Here is a 15677-nt window from a genome sequence, read left to right as displayed (position 1 = left end):
CAAGGCCAGTAGCTCCCAGAATCTAGTTGGGCTTGTTTTAGAGAGTGGGGTCCTCTCTCTCGGCTCAGTCACACACGCTCTCTGCCCAGTGGTACCTGTGTAGGTCTAACAGGAAATATGGGCTATAGCATCAACACCCCCTGACTGGCTAAGAGCACATCACAGGTGACACACTGTTCATGACTGCTTTAGTTAATATTTCTACAGTACTTAGTTGGGCCTTTGGAACAAAAGTGCCATTATTTATGACTTTTGTGAAGATTAGAGACAACCTTGAACCACCTTTTCTAGTTGCTTTATTCCACGTGTGGAAATTGTTTGTGTGGGGTATGTATGGAAAGGGAATAAATGACCTCTTCTGCAAGTTTTCAAGAATGATTCATGTTTCTTTTGTTTTAGAAACTTCTAACTGGAGGAATAGTAGTTTAAAATATCTGGATACCTCTAACAATTATTTAAAAAAACAGGATAGTCCGGGCTGGTTTGGCTCAGTGGTTAGAGCATCAGCCCGCGGACCAATGAGTCGCAGGTTTGATTCTGGCCAAGGGCACCTACCTCGGTTACGATTCGTCCCTGGCCCTGGTTGGGGTCCTGTGAGAGGAAACCAGTTGATGTGTCCCTTTCACATCGATGTTTCTCTCTCTCTCTCTCTCTCTCTCTCTCCTTCCCACTCTATCTGAACAAAAATGGAGGAATGTCCTTGAGTGAGGATTAAAAAAAAACAAAAACAGGATAAGTTAGAAGTATGATAGACAACTATAATTCTGATGTCCATATAAGAAGTAATATCCTGCCTTGGCAGGTTTGTTCAGTGGTTAGAGCATCGGCTGCGGACCAGAGAGTTCTGGGTTTGGTTCCCGCAAAGGGCACATACCTCGGTTGCGGTTTGTCCCTGGCCCCGGTTGGGGTCGTGTGGGTGGCAACCAGTCAATGTGTCTCTCTCACATCGATGTTTCTCTCTCTCTGTTCCCCCCTCTCTCCCTCCTGCTCTATCTGAAGATAAATGCAAAAGTGTCCTCAGGTGAGGATAAAAAAAAAAGGAAGTAATACCCTAGTGGAGTCTAGAATGTATCAGGAGTATAAACCCAGGGGTGAGCAAAAGCGGGTTTGCAGTTGTTCATATAGAAAAAGACAGTTAAATTACCAGCCATGAGTAAATAAGAAATAAACTATAAGTAAGGATACAAAATAATAACAAGAAAAAAAAGAAGGAGACAATACAAATAAATAATACAATAATTAAGAAGTAAATAATAATATACGAATAAACTCTGTTTCACATACTCACAACTGTAAACCCACTTTTGCCCGCCCCTATATAATTTATTATGATAGGAGTGAATCAACTGGACATGCATTTTAATATTTATAGTGCCTTGAGGCTTCACTGATACCCGTATAGTATTCCACATTGTTCTTTTGCTTAGTGACCCTGAAGTTTTTTCATCCAGCAATCTGATTAGGAACTTTTAGACTGAACAATTATTGGTGCTCACTCAGGGCTGGGATGGGGCTCAGCATGAAAAGACCTTGTAACACATTGTTCTAGAATTGCCTTTCTTGAAAAAATGTTGCACTTTATTCTGGAGCACAGCTAACAACAAGGGATCAATTTGATCCTGTCAAGCTATTTGTTAGCAGAAGATCCCATGCTCTTTACAGGAATTCAACATGTTGGACCCAACTATGTAAAAGTCACAATGTCTAGCATCCAATTAAAAATCAATAGGCAGCCCAGCTGGTGTGGCTGAGTGGTTGAATGCTGACCCAGGCACCAAGAGACCACCAGTTCAATTCCTGGTCAGGGCACATGCCCAGGTTGTGGGCCAAATCCCCAGTGGGGGGCGTGCAGGAGACATCTAATTGATGTTCTCTCTCATCAATGTTTCTATTTCTCTCTCCCTCTCCCTTCCTCTCTCTAAAATCAATAAAGGAGCCGGTTTTGCTCAGTGGTTAGAGCGTTGGCCTGCGGTCCTGAGAGACCCGGGTTCGGTTCCCGCTAGGGGCGCGTACCTCGGTTGCAGTTTGTCCCTGGCCCTGGTCGGTTGTGCGGGTGGCAGCCACTCGACGTGTTCCTTTCACATTAATGTTTCTCTCTCTCTCTCTGTTCCTCTCTCTCCCTCCCACTCTACCTGAACAAAAAATGGAAAAATGTCCTCGGGTGAGGATTAAAAAAAATAAAAATAAAAAAAATAAATAAAATAAAATCAATAAAGGAAAAAAAATATTTTTAATAGAAAATCAAAATTAGTAGGCAGAGATTCCAAGAGAGCTGCAGAGTATCTGGAAGCCCCGTCTGCTTGCTCCCCGCCCCGGACCAGACTTACAGCTAAACTGCAGAGCAATCACCTTGAAAACCCAGTTGAAGTGTAGCTAATCTGAAATGTTATCAACAGGAGCATGGAGGAGACAGGCGGAGACGGGGGGGGGGAGGGGGGGGGGGCGCCCCCTTGCACAGATGCTGCCGCTGGGAAGCTGGAGGGATATTGAGTCAGCGACGTCCCTCCCCCTGGGAGGGTGGGATCTCAGCCCCACACAGGGATCCACCATCCAGAGCAACAAGGTGGGAAGGGAAACCCAAGTAACATTGGGAATCAGTGGGGGTTTGGTCCACCTGGGAGACTCAGACTGCACCAGCCCAGGGAAGGAGAATTTTATTGCTTCAATTCCAGCCTGGAAAGTTCACTCTGAGACGGCGGGAGGGGCCCTGTGGCAGTGCTCAGGGCCGGTGGAAGGGTCTGCTAGGTACACCCAGCAGTAACTTTGAGGGGCCCTCTATGCCCTGGAAGGACTTTGGACAGAGAGCCGGTGGGAGTCTAGACTACGTGGCTCGGCAAAGAGGATTGGTCTTGCCCACCTCGAGCACATGGGCAGCGCCCATCCGCCTACCTGCTGAACTGCTAGGGTTGCCCTGCACTGCTGTGTTCCAAGGCAAAGGAGAACCGCGTTGGGGTGGAAATGCGGTCCTACCCTGCTCAGATGGACAGTATGGGGGAGTTAGACATTTGGCCTGTTCGGAGCTGGGTGAAGCTGGGAGCTTCAGCCTTGTCCTGCAGTGGCCAGACACCTGGAGAGATCAGAATGCCAAGCACAGCTGATTTTATATACCCTCCTGTTCAGTTAGGTGGTGCAGGTACCAGGGAGCCGCACAGAGCTGAGTTTTTTGTGACTGTGTCTCCCAGATAGAGTTCTGTGTGGGATTCCGGTGGGCATGTGCTGGGCCCTGCAGCTGCCTTACAGGGAAGCAGATCTGAGCTCTCTGGCAAGTTCAGCCCATGCAGCTCTGGGTTGAGGGCACTACCCCCATTGGGAGACTATCTGAGCAACTCTGCCAGGTCCCAGAAACTCCCCACTGTGCAGGGACATTCATAGTGCAAGACCCAAGGCAGACCCAACTTCTGAGCTCCATAGGCTCCACCCCATCAGATTACTAGAAGCTCTGCCCTGCCAAGCATCACACAGGTTGCCAAGGGCCAGGCGGGACAGCATCTGACAATGGCTTGCACCACAGCACCTCCAGGATGCCCAGGACCAGCACACTAAGTGGCCAGCTTCAGACAACATTGGAGCAGGACCCAACAAACTTCACAAGGAGTACCTCTAAGATCACAGCAGGTACAAAAATCTGCTGAGGCTAACCTCATGTCTTATCTTTTTTAATCTTTATTTTTTTCTTTTCAATTTTTTCTCTTTTTTCTTTCATGTCTTTTATTTCTCTCTTTCCTTTACTTATTCTATTTTTTCTCTTATTCTTTTTTCCCATAGTTTATTTTATTTTTATTTTTATAATTACATACACACACACACACACATTATTTTATCCTCACACGAGGACATTTTTGCATTTATTTTCAGATAGAGCAGGAGGGAGAGAGGGAGGAAGAGAGAGAGAGAAACATTGACGTGAGAGAGACACATTGAGTGGTTGCCACCCATACAACCCCAACCGGGACCACGGACAAACTGTAACAGAGGTACATGCCCCCAGCGGAAACCGAACCCAGGACTCTCTGGTCCACGGGCCAATGCTGTAACTGCTGAGCCAAACCAGCCAGGGCTATTTGTTTATATTCTTAAATATTTTTTCTCTTCCTTCTTTTCTTTCATATTCTCTTTTTTCTTCTCTAATTCTGTTGTTGTTAATCCTCACCTGAGGATATTTTTCCACTGATTTTTAGATAGAGTGAAAGGGAGGGAGGGAGAAAGAGAGAGAAACATCAGTGTGAGAGAGACACATCGATTGAGCCTCCCACATGACCTCAACCAGGGCTGGGGATTGAACTTGCAACCCAGGTACATGCCCTTCACCCAGGAATTGAACCCATGACTCTTTGGTCCATGGGCCAGTGCTTTAACCACTGAGCCAAACTGGCCAGAGCTCTTCTCTAATTCTTTTCATTTCTTAGCTTTTATTATTTTATTTTGTTTTTGGTTTTGGTACAATTTTTCTTATTGTTTTGTTGGTTTTTTTTTCATGTTGTTTTTAGGTTTGTTTTGTTTTGACTTGATTTGTTCTTTCAGTGCTTGTACAATAGTTTGCACGACATGGTCAGGGATGAGCCTCACAGTCAGCCAACCTGAGGGTCAAGCCCACCACAAATGGGACAACAGCAATCAAGACCCAATTACAGCCCTGGCTGGCTTGGTTCAGTGGTTAGAAAATTGGCCTGCAAACCAAAAGTTCATGGGTTTGAGTCCCAGTCAAGGGCATGTACCTGGGTTGTAGATTTGATCCCTGGCCCTGGTTGGGGTCCTGCATGAGACAACCAATTTTGTCTTTCTCACCTCTCTCTCTCTCTTCTACCTTCCTACCTCCCTTCCACTCTCTCTAAAAAACCAAATTCAGTGCAAAAAATATCTTCAGGTAAGGATTGACAACAAAAAAAACACATGAGGATAGTTAAGGGAACCTGGGACAACATGAAACATAACAACATCTACATCATAGGGGTATGTGGATGAAGGAGAAGGAGAAGAAGGAAGTGAGCAAGGAATATATAACCTATTTAAAGAAATAATGACAGGAAACTTCCCTAACTTGATGAAGGAAAAAGTCACACAAGTTCAGGAAGCACAGAGTCCCAATCAAGGTAAACCCGAAGATATCCACACCAAGACACATAACAATTAAAATGGTAAAGGTTAAATACAAAAAGAGAATCTTAGACAGAAACAGTTACCTACAAGGGAATTCCCATAAGGCTATTACCTGATTTCTCAATAGAAACACTACAGACCAGAGGGGAATGGCATGAAGGCAAGGACCTGAAACCAAGACTACTCTATCCAGTAAGGATATCATTTAAAATTAAAGATGAAATAAAGAGCTTTCCTGACAGGAAACAAACAAACAAAAAATTGCTAGAGGAGTTAATTACCATTAAATCAGCAGTGCAAGAAATGTTAAAGGGACTGTTTTAAGAAGAAGAAATAGAGTGAAACACAGGCATAAAGAGTTAAAATGGAAATAAATAAGTACTTATCAATAATAACCTTAAGCCCTGGCTGGTTTTGCTCAGTGGTTAGAGCGTTGGCCCACAGACCAGAGAGTCCTGGGTTCGGTTTCCGCTAAGGGCATGTACCTTGATTGTGATTCATCCTTGGCCCCGGTTGGGGTTGTGCGGGTGGCAACCAGTTGATGTGTCTCTCTCACATCTCTCTCTCTCTCTCTCTCTCTCTCTCTCTCTGCCTTCTTTTCTCTCTCCCACTTTATCTGAAGATAAATGCAAAAATGTCCTTGGGTGAGGATAAACTAATAATAATAACCTTAAGTGTAATGAAATAAATGCTCCAATCAGAAGACATGGGGTAGCTGAATGGATAAGAAAACATTACCCATATGTATGCTGTCTACTAGAGATCTACCTCAGAACAAAAGATTCATGCAGGCTGAAAGTGAATGAATGAAAAAAAAAAATTTCATGGAAATGAAAAAAAGCTGGAGTAGTAATACTTATACCTGACAAAATAGACTTCAAAACAATGACCATAACAAAAGACAAAGAAGGACACTACCTAGTACTAAAAAAATGATCCAACAAGAGGATATAACCCTGGTAGATACATATATACCCAATATAGGAGCACCTAAATGTAAAAAACAAACAAACAAACAGAAAACAACTGTTGGTGGACTTTAAGGGAGAGATTGACAGAAATACAGTTATAATAGGAAACTTTAACACCCCACTCATATCACTTGATAGAGCTTCCCAAAAAAAAAAAAAAAAAATCAACAAGGGAACAGTGACTTGAAATGACACACTAGATCAGATGGATTTAATTAATATTTACAGAACATTTCATCCGAAAGCAGCAGAATACACATTTTTCTCAAGTGCACTTGTAACATTCTCAAAGATAGACCACATGTTAGGACACATAATAAGTTGTAACAAATTCAGAAGGCTGAAATCATATCAAGCATCTTCTTGGATCATAGGGCATAAAACTAGAAATCAACTACAATAAAAAATTCAAAATCATTTGATTACATAGAAGCCAAATAGCATGTTATCAAACAATGAATGGGTTACCAATGAGATCAAGGAATAAATAAAAAGTAACCTGGAAACAAATGAAAATGAACAAACAACAACCCCAAATCTATGGGACACAGTGAAAGCAGTCCTTTGAGGAAAGTTCATAGCATTGTAGGCATACCTAAAGAAACAAGAAAAATCTCAAGTAAACAATCTAACCCTACAACTAAAAGAACTAGAAAAAGAACAAGAAAAGACCAGAGTAAGTAGAAGGAAGGAAATAATAAAGATCAAAGTGGAAATAAATGACTGTAAAAACAATACAAAAGATCAATGAAACCAAGAGCTGTTTGTTGTTTTTTTAAAAAAGATAAACCTTTAGCCAGACTAATCAGAAACAAAGAGAGAGGACCCAAAATAATTAAAATCAGAAGTGAAAGAGGCAGAGTAACAACTGACATCACAGAAATACAAAGAATTGTAGGAAAATACTATGAACAACTATATACCAACAAATTGAACAACCTGGGCAAAATGGACAAATTCCTAGAAGCATACAATCTTCCAAAACTCAATCAGGAGAAACAGAAACTGTGAATAGACTGATAACAACTAATAAAATTGAAGCAGAAAAAATAAAAACCTCCCAGCAAACAAAAGTCCTAGACCAGATGGCTTCATTGGTGAATTTTACCAAACATTCCAAGAAAAACTAACACCTATCACTTCTCAAACTATTCCAAAAAATTCAAGTGGAGGGAAGAATTCCAAACTCTTTTTATGAGGCCAGCATTATCCCATTTCGAAAGCAGATAAAGACAATACAAAGAAAGAATATTGTAGACCAATATTATTTATATATAATATAACATAGATGCTAAAATCCTCAGCAAAATACTAACAAATATGATCCAGCAATACATTAAAAAGATCATACACCACGACCAAGCAGGATTTATTCTGGGGATGCAACGTTAGTACAATATTCGCAAATCAATAAATATGATACATCACATAAAAAATTAAGGCTAAAAATTGCATGAACATATCAATAGACACAGAAAAAGTATTTGATAACATCTACTACCCATTTATGATAGAAACTGTCCTCAAAAAATTAAAAATGAAACTGCCATTTGACCCAGTGATTCCACTTCTAGGAATATATCCTAGGAAGCCTGAAACACCAATCAGAAAAAATATATGCCCCCCTATGTTCATAGCAGTGCTATTTACAATTGCTAAGATCTGGAAATAGCCCAAGTGTCTATCGGTAGATGAGTGGATAAAAACCTATGGTACATATACACAATGGAATACTATGCAGCTATAAGAAGGAAGGATCTCTTACACTTTGGATGGGATGGAAATTACCAAAATTCTGGGGAGCATCTCAATTTATGAGAGTATTGGCAAGAAAAATTAGGAGAAACCGAATATGATTATGGGACTGAATGAACTAAAAATAATCATAGTTTTTGTAATTCCTAAGTATTGCTGATTTTTAATCTTTTTGTTTTCCAGACATAAAGAAACTTGTTTCTTTTCTTAAAACAATTTGGTAAATTATACTTTCACAAGCAATATTGAGGCATTTATATGTTTCTCCCTTCTTGATCCCTCTGGAATTTGGAAACTCTTAATAAGTATTATTGTTCTAATGGTAATGTATTTATTTGCATAAATCCAATGGGAATCTGATTTCTTTATGATAGGATACACAAAGCCAGTTTCCAGTTGTGGTTTTATTAACCAAGACTTTGACTGGAATGTCATGTCTGAGAGAGACATGGCAGGACTCTGGATGTCACCAGAAAGCTTTAAGGAATAATTGACTTTGAAGCTGAAAAAGCCCCTTGGAGACGTGGCCTGGTACCTTGCTTGGCCACATGGTTCATAGCAATCTTTCCAGGGAAGGGACAAAGGTTCCTTTCCTGAAAGATAGCAAAAAGGGACCTCAGTATCTTTAGGAACCTCAAGGATTTGAGGACATGACCCAAATCTGCAGGTATTCTAAGCACCACCTGATGGCAATTGTGGCTTTGGCTTCTCCGCCCTGAGGGGCTGACTGCTCACTAGAGCTCAATCTAAATATTCCTTGTAAATAACTGACATTCCAGCCAAACAAATTGGAGAAAGCCTATATGATCAATTTGATCTACTGATACTGTTATATTTAGGCAAATAACCAATCCAGACTAGAACTAGACATAATACAGTCTCTTTAACAGGCAGGTACTCTTAGGGAGAGGGGAGGAAAATGTGCCTCAGTAGAAACCACAAGGCCTAATTATGGATATTGAATTCCAGTCAACTGCCTTCAAAGTTTTGTTCTAAGGCAGTGTCTGTGTGCCATACATGCCCCAGCACCTGAAGACATCGCCAGAGATGTTCTAACTGCAGACATGAGTTTCCATTTTTTGTCTCAGACTGTCACTGTGTGATTTCATTCCAGCAGGAGACTGACATCTGGAAATCTGCAGAATTGGTTTATGGTTTACTGTATACATTAACCTTTATGTTTTGTGTTCTTCTGTTTCATACAATGTAATTTACCTGATTGCTTACTAACACAGTATAGGCCTCATTGTAGAAGTCGTCCGCATCACCATCTCCAGAAAAATGAGACTCAGGGGTTTGAACTTATGATTGAGTCAGTGAAACACAGATGGTCTATCAGCTTCACTTAACGGCCTTCCCCTTTTGGCTCCCCCTTCTTTGGTCAGGCAGGGAGAATCTCCGGGCTCTGCGCCCCACCAGCAGGAAGCAGGTACAGAAGAAAGAGACCTCCACCTTGATTCTATAAGAATAATTGCTAAAATAGAAAGAGGAGGAAAATGTTAGGACTCACAAGGCAATATAATTCCTAACAGCCATGTTGTAAGCTTCCCGCCACAGTAGAACAAAGTTCAGGAAGACTTGTCAGACAGGACATGCCAGACACCAGGAATCAAACCATATAAGGAACTAAAACTGCCAAAGAAGCACCTGATCCTACATCTGCATTCCTGTAGACCCAACCCACTGCCCAAATCCACCAACCAACCCCCAAAACCCACCAGTGGCTGCATGTAAGGACACGGCTCCAACTCCTAGTTGCTGCCACCAGTGACTCAACACCCCCTGGCTCAGTGCTTCCTTTTGGACACTCCCATTCTCCAGCCCCTTTTCTTTTCCTTTTTTTTTTAAATCCTCACCGAGGACCTTTTTTTCCATTTTTTGTTCAGATAGAGTGGGAGGGAGAGAGAGGAAGAGAGAACACAACATCAATGTGAAAGGGACACATCGAGTGGCTGCCACCCGCATGACCAACCAGGGCCGGGGACAAACTGCAACTGAGGTACGTGCCCTTAGCGGGAACTGAACCCGGGTCTCTCTGGACCCCAGGCTGATGCTCTAACTACTGAGCCAAACCAGCCAGGGCGCCAGCCGCTTTTCTTTAAATAAACCCAATTTTTCTTTTTTTAAAAAAGTATGCTTTACAAAAGGAAATGGACAAATGGGAGAGAGGGGCTAAAGGAATGTGCCTGGACTCTGGGAATCAGCTAACAAAGTAGTTCCTGCACCACACTTCCTGTCTGCTTGGTTATTAATGTGCCATCACCTGTGTCGATCAACTGAGAGGGATTTTTTAAGAGAATTTTTATGAGTTTATTTGAGCTAAACTGATGATTTGCTGGGAAGCAAGATCTCAAAAACTCTCTGAGAGGGATTTCAAAGGCACTAGATTCTTACAACGCCTACCAAACATGTGACATTATCGCAAATGTGTGAGAGATGTGTTGTTTGTCAGCAGAAAACTTTACAGACCACAGCCAAGGTAAGTACAGGAAATTTTCTTGGCTGGCTTTGCCGGGAACCTGGGGGCAGTTGGATTTCATAAAATCAAGGCCTGGGGGAGGTAAGCAATTTTGTCTTGTTATGGTTTGCAGGATATCCAGATGGCCCGAAGTCCACTGTTAACTCAGGATTTGTGTAAACTATACTCTCGCATGCCCTGTCCCCTCACCCTTTTGGCAGGTAGAGCAATTAATCTGACCCTGAACATTTTATTCAGCAGTCTACCAGGTGGAAATGGCCTACAGCTGTACCACAAGCCTTGTTACAAACAAGGGCAACCCTCCCAGAGAGCATGGTATTGCTCCCTTGGAACTTAGAAGCTTATGTTTGGCTGGCCTAAGAATTCAGGTCTGAGACCATGTCCTGGGCCAAATTTAACTGAATCCTCTCTTAACCATGTTCGATACTTAAAAGGGCTTCTCTCCCTAGAACCCTGAGACATAAAGTCATAAGGACCTGGAAGAACCCATTTAAGGAGGTCTGCCAGCCCTATCTGCCAGGAGATTTCAAGTACATAAAGGTGTTCTGGAGGAAAGATGGCTATCACCACACAGGGAGGACCCTATCAGGTGTTTTGATATGGCTATTGTAACAGTGGAGACTTGTAACCCACCCCACCATTTTTTTTTTTTATCCTCACCAGAGGATATTTTTCCATTTTTTGTACAGATAGAGTGGGAGGGAGAGAGAGAGGAAGGGAGAGAGAGAGAAACATCGATGTGAAGGGACACATCGAGTGGCTGCCACCCGCACGACCAACCAGGGCCGGGGACAAACTGCAACCGAAGTACGTGCCCTTAGCGGGAACTGAACCCGGGTCTCTCCGGACCGCAGGCCGACGCTCCAACCGCTGAGCCAAACCGGCCAGGGCCACCCCACCATTTTTTTTACATTGTTTCTATAAATGCTGACCCTGTCTAATATGTAGCTTGTAGATAAAGAGCATGCTTGTATAAAAATCCTATGAACTAACTTCAGAAGATACAGACTCCAACCTTCAATCATCCCAATTCCAGGAGATTTGCTGACCTTAACAAGGATGGCATAGAACCAGGATGATGCACACAAGGATGACGCACACCAGCCTATCACTTGACCAGTTTTGAAATCCTTATGAGAATGGACTGTGCTGGCTTGCACGTAGAGAACTTTTCAACCCCCCCCCCCCACACACACACACACACACACACTCGATTTATTTGTTCTGCTTTCCCTCTCCCTCCTTACAAAAACTTCTGCCTGCACTAAGATGTTGAGATGGGCTTTGTGACAAGAGTGCCCCAAATCCTCAGGGAACCGGCACTTGAATAAACCACTTTCCTTTCACCAGCATTTGTCTCATGAGTTTGGTTTTTGTGGTGGCAGTTCAGTCCAACTTGGGTTCTGGTTACACTACCAAAGTGAAAGAAAAATCCAGTTGGATTTACACTTCTCAGGAGACATGAACTGAAGTTCCCACAAGGACTTGCAATTGAAGTTTACTAGAATCACTAATATCAGCATTGAACTCTACTGAAAAGAGCTTTTGTAGTGTAATTATTATTATCATAACCAGCCCTGCTGTCCTATTCACAGGATTGATTATCTCAATTACTTTAAGATTCAGAATTTACTAGAAATAAATATTATTTGTAACACTGCTATTTCTTTCATAATGGTCTCCACAAATATATATTTCTGATCAGAGCTATATTGTATTTCCAGGTTAGATATAGTCTGGACATACAAGTCTAACAATCCAGTTAACGGCAAGGTAAAGTTAGGACTATGGGGGAGGGAAAATGAATTCTCTTTCCTTCCTCTGGTTCTTTTTGGCTAACACAGCGATTTTCAACCTCTTTCATCTCATGGCACACTTAAACTAATTACTAAAATTCTGTGACACACACACAAATATATTTTTTGCCAATCTGACAAAAAAAGTAGGTATAATTTTGATTTATTCACACTAGACAGCTATTGTTGTGTTGGCTGTTGTCATTTTTTTTATCGGACAATCTAAGGGAAAAGAGGTCAGTGCTCCTGATCAGTCAGGTGTTACATGTTTGAAAAATTCTTGCAGCACACCAGTTGAAATTCACCGGGCTGACCTAATAACCAAATCAACAGAAGACAAATTAACAGATGAAAATCAAATTTAATTTCATGCACATGGGAACCCCCTGCGAGAGGGTGAGAGATTCCACATAAATGAGAAATTCAGATATGGAAAGGGGATCAGGTATATAAGACATCCTGAGCTAAGGATAAGGTAAGTGCTTGGGGACTTCAAAAGGTCTTTGCAGAATAATAGGAAGAACAGACATTTAGTAAACAAAGGTTTGCCCTGCTCCAAAGAAAGGCCAAAAGAAGTTACCGCTGATAATTTCTTATGAGCAATGCCTTTAATTCAAATTCTTCTAGGTATTTAAGGGGGAGCAGAAGTTTCTCTTGAGCATGAAGCTAAAATTGCCTTTAGTTCAAGGTAATGTGCATACCACAGAGGCACATTTTGGAGTGGTCTAGTCTAGGCTTCCACAGGACCAACTTCATGTGTTAATTTTTATAACACTAAAGTGAAAGTAACGAATATGCATTTCAATACTGTTAAAGAAAAAATTATTTGTGAGACCTGTTAAACAATCATAGGCAGATTTTATCCAGGACCATGATGACAGATGCAGGGCCAGTGCGATGTGGTCTTGCTGTGGGTGAAGGCATTGGGCTCAACTCCAAATACAACAAGGAAAAGTGGGAATTTATAACCAAGGAGCAGGGTGAAGGGGGTCAGTGAATGAAAACTTGCTAAGAAGAAACATCAGGAGTGAGGGGAGATTCTGGCTAAACCCACCTAACTGGGGTCTTGCTGAAGGCAGGCCAGGGTGAGGCCAGAGGGGTATCCCTGGTGGGGACTCAAGCCCGAAGCCAAGATGATTCTTGACTTCAAGCAAGAAAGAATTCAAGACTCAAGCCAGACAAGAGGTTAAAGTGGAAATGAGACAGGCCAGTAAACCAGGACATGTGGAACAGGGAAACTGAGACAGAGTTAAATGACCAGGCAGTTCACAGACATCTAGTAAATCGCAAAATCCAATCTTCCCTGAGCGAGGACACTGAAATGGTCTGCCCTCTCCTCCGCAGCCGGAGGGTAAGTAACTGAAATCACCTACTGGGCAGACAGACAGCAGAACTCCACTCAGCGCAACGTGTGCCAACCACACCCACGGACAGATCAAGTTAAGGGAATAAATCTGGTTTTGGCACATCAGCATAAAGCTGATGACTATTCTATTGAGATCCTCCCCAAGACCTCTCCTAAATGCCTAGCCTTTAAAACTCTCAAGACAGTGCATCCAGGAGAAAAATAAATCCTCAAGACAAAGGGCCCAGTGTACTCTCCCTCCCAGGAGCACACCGCTCCGATCCCTCCCCTCTTCTCCCCCAGGCTCCTTACCTCTCCTTTCCTTCTCCTGAGCTCCAAGGGCCCTTCTTTTTCTTCTGTAACTTGTTTCCTGAGCCCAGACAGCCCAGCTGGCTCACTTCTACTACCTCTATAACTTTCTTTCTTTCTTTCTTTCTTTTTTTATCCTCACCCGAGGATATTTTTCCGTTTTGTTGTACAGATAGAGTGGGAGGGAGAGAGAGGAAGGGAGAGAGAGACAGAAACATCGACGTGAAGGGACACATCGAGTGGCTGCCACCCGCACGACCAACCAGGGCGGGGGACAAACTGCAACCGAAGTACATGCCCTTAGCGGGAACCGAACCCGGGTGTCTCCGGACCGCAGGCCGACGCTCTAACCGCTGAGCCAAACCGGCCAGGACTACCTCTATAACTTTCTAAGTGAACTTTCTTCTATAATTTGAGTTCCTGGCTTGGAATTCTTTCTTTGCTGAGCGGAGGTTGAACTTCCCCCTTCCTGGCACGGCCATGGCCTTACATGGTGGAAGGGTCTAAGGTTCTCTGGGTCTTTTATAAAAGCACTAATCCCATTCACGAGGGCTCCGGTGTCATGACCTAATCACCCCCAAAGGCCTCACTGCCTAATTCTATCATATCGAGGATTCGGATTTCCACACGAATTTGAGGGAGACACACACATTCAGTCCACAGCGGCGCCGACACCTTCAGCATGGGGAGCCTGCGAAGCCGGGGCTGAACGCCAGTCACAGGAGCTCTTACCCAGAAACCTGCCACATGAGGAGCTCGGAGTACCTTGCAGTGACCTTCAACAGGTCGCAGAGAGAAACCAGCCAGACCTCAGCATGCGGCCGAGACCTTGGACACAGTCGCTTAGGCCCTTGTGAATTACGAGTTAATATTGGGAACCAGGGATCATCCTGATTGGGTTGGGACCCAGAGGCCTGGTCTTGGAGTCTGGATAGACTCATGGGGTGATAGCTCACCTGAGCAAGGAATTTGGCACCAAAATCTTGGGTCTAAGTCCTGGCTTATCTCGGACTAGTTGTTTCAACTGACACACATCACTTTTCTAAGCTTCTGTAAAAATAAGTACTGCATGAGATGGTTTTGAGGCTTAGGAAATACGATGTTTGGGACAATGCTTTGAAAGCTCTCAGGCACGAGACAAATACCACTTCATACAACTGATCGTGCCTCTGCAGAACGCTACCCAGGGTGTGCCCGGCTGTGCGAAGAGCAGAGAAGTGGTTCCTTCCAACGCCCCTGGGGGAGACTCCAGCTAGACAACACCCTGCCTTGGTGGCTTCTCTTACTGCCCCTCCCCCAAGTCCTAAACCTGCCAGCCCCAAAGTCTGGGAGGTTCTGTAGCGCTTGTGTCCACCAGCTGATGATGGAAGGATCCGAGGAGATGCTTTCAGGAAGCCTTTTCAACAACTACCTCACAGAATGTGGACCCTGTCCCCACCTCTGGCTCAGTCCTCAGAAGTGAGTCACCCTCGGCCCTTCGTCCTCACCCCACCTGTCCTCTCTCTGCATCATTATTTTGTCCTCACCTCACGAGCTGCCACTTCTGTTGAGCATGTATACCAGACCAACACCTCTGTGCCCCAACTCTGCTCCTTAGAGCCGGACTGGATTGGAGCGTGAGTGAGAGATCTCCAAAAGGGAGCATCTCGGCGGAAGCACAGCCGACTCTAACACCCAGCGTTTGCGGAGGAACACCAGCTGGGGGCATCAGTTCGGGGCTCCCCGGCTTTTGCTGTCCGCCAGCTGGGGAGCCTTGGCTGAGATTTCCTCTCTCTGTGTGTGCATCTGGAAAAGGCAGGGTTGGGACACCATGGCCACTGCTGTAAAGCTGAGACCGAGGCCTGGGTCTGGGAGAAGCAGCCACAGGTGAACCCTTAGCTGGCTGGCCCCACAGAAGCGGTCCTGGGCTGCTGCTCTCTCCACAG

The sequence above is a fragment of the Molossus molossus genome, unplaced genomic scaffold (assembly GCF_014108415.1).
Source record: "Molossus molossus isolate mMolMol1 unplaced genomic scaffold, mMolMol1.p scaffold_m16_p_27, whole genome shotgun sequence".
Taxonomy (NCBI): Eukaryota; Metazoa; Chordata; class Mammalia; order Chiroptera; family Molossidae; genus Molossus; species Molossus molossus.
Note: the sequence above shows the minus strand (reverse complement) of the source record.